This window comes from Coregonus clupeaformis, chromosome 21, assembly GCF_020615455.1.
Source record: "Coregonus clupeaformis isolate EN_2021a chromosome 21, ASM2061545v1, whole genome shotgun sequence".
NCBI lineage: Eukaryota > Metazoa > Chordata > Actinopteri > Salmoniformes > Salmonidae > Coregonus > Coregonus clupeaformis.
The window spans coordinates 55,179,018-55,181,437 of NC_059212.1; positions in this window are offsets into that span (position 1 = coordinate 55,179,018).

Here is a 2,420-nt window from a genome sequence, read left to right on the forward strand (position 1 = left end):
GTAGTTATAAATTCCTCTGTCCTAGTTAAAAACAAGTTATCATCCAAAAGGTTTTGATTACATTTCCAATATCCTCGCCCACATGGAAATTCAGTAAGAGTAATGTATATGCCAATTATATGATGGTCCGACCGCATTCTGTCCCCATCAACACTTTTAAAACTTTTGGTGCCTACGAGAATGACATAAGAAAGAAGTCAAGACGACTAGCTTGATTGAGTCTCTGCCATGTACAGTGGGGAAAAAAAGTATTTAGTCAGCCACCAATTGTGCAAGTTCTCCCACTTAAATAGATGAGAGAGGCCTGTAATTTTCATCATAGGTAAACGTCAACTATGACAGACAAATTGAGGAAAAAAAATCCAGAAAATCACATTGTAGGATTTTTAATGAATTTATTTGCAAATTATGGTGGAAAATAAGTATTTGGTCACCTACAAACAAGCAAGATTTCTGGCTCTCACTGACCTTTAACTTCTTCTTTAAGAGGCTCCTCTGTCCTCCACTTGTTACCTGTATTAATGGCACCTGTTTGAACTTGTTATCAGTATAAAAGACACCTGTCCACAACCTCAAACAGTCACACTCCAAACTCCAATATGGCCAAGACCAAAGAGCTGTCAAAGGACACCAGAAACAAAATTGTAGACCTGCACCAGGCTGGGAAGACTGAATCTGCAATAGGTATGCAGCTTGGTTTGAAGAAATCAACTGTGGGAGCAATTATTAGGAAATGGAAGACACACAAGACCACTGATAATCTCCCTCGATCTGGGGCTCCACACAAGATCTCACCCCGTGGGGTCAAAATGATCACAAGAACGGTGAGCAAAAATCCCAGAACCACACGGGGGGACCTAGTGAATGACCTGCAGAGAGCTGGGACCAAAGTAACAAAGCCTACCATCAGTAACACACTACGCCGCCAGGGACTCAAATCCTGCAGTGCAAGACGTGTCCCCCTGCTTAAGCCAGTACATGTCCAGGCCCGTCTGAAGTTTGCTAGAGTGCATTTGGATGATCCAGAAGAGGATTGGGAGAATGTCATATGGTCAGATGAAACCAAAATATAACTTTTTGGTAAAAACTCAACTCGTCGTGTTTGGAGGACAAAGAATGCTGAGTTGCATCCAAAGAACACCATACCTACTGTGAAGCATGGGGGTGGAAACATCATGCTTTGGGGCTGTTTTTTCTGCAAAGGGACCAGGACGACTGATCCGTGTAAAGGAAAGAATTAATGGGGCCATGTATCGTGAGATTTTGAGTGAAAACCTCCTTCCATCAGCAAGGGCATTAAAGATGAAACGTGGCTGGGTCTTTCAGCATGACAATGATCCCAAACACACCGCCCGGGCAACGAAGGAGTGGCTTCGTAAGAAGCATTTCAAGGTCCTGGAGTGGCCTAGCCAGTCTCCAGATCTCAACCCCATAGAAAATCTTTGGAGGGAGTTGAAAGTCCGTGTTGCCCAGCGACAGCCCCAAAACATCACTGCTCTAGAGGAGATCTGCATGGAGGAATGGGCCGAAATACCAGCAACAGTGTGTGAAAACCTTGTGAAGACTTACAGAAAACGTTTGACCTGTGTCATTGCCAACAAAGGGTATATAACAAAGTATTGAGAAACTTTTGTTATTGACCAAATACTTATTTTCCACCATAATTTGCAAACAAATTCATAAAAAATCCTACAATGTGATTTTCTGGATTTCTTTTTCTCATTTTGTCTGTCATAGTTGACGTGTACCTATGATGAAAATTACAGGCCTCTCTCATCTTTTTAAGTGGGAGAACTTGCACAATTGGTGGTTGACTAAATACTTTTTTCCCCCACTGTATATCTGACTAGATCAGGATATTTAAGCCTCCACATATCCAATAGTTCTAATGTATCCATGACATTCATGATTTCCTTAAGAGCATGAGGGTGATAGTTTGTAGTGTGATTTCCTTTACGGTCCATTGAGCTATTTAAAACAGTATTATAATCTCCCACCATAATAATAGTCTTGTATTGCTTGCAGGGTTGATAATTTATGATATATAATGTCAAAGAAGCGTGGATCATCATTATTTGGTCCGTAAAGGTTAATGAGCCAAATCTGTTTATGGTCCAATAACATTTAAAATCATCCATCTACAGTGGCTTGCGAAAGTATTCACCCCCCTTGGCATTTTTCCTATTTTGTTGCCTTACAACCTGGAATTAAAATGGATTTTTTGAGGTTTGTATCATTTGATTTACACAACGTGCCTACCACTTTGAAGATGCAAAATATTTTTTATTGTGAAACAAACAAGAAAAAAAAGAAAAAAAAAAGAACTTGAGCGTGCATAACTATTCACCCCCCCAAAGTTAATACTTTGTAAAGCCACCTTTTGCAGCAATTACAGCTGCAAGTCTCTTGGGGTATGTCTC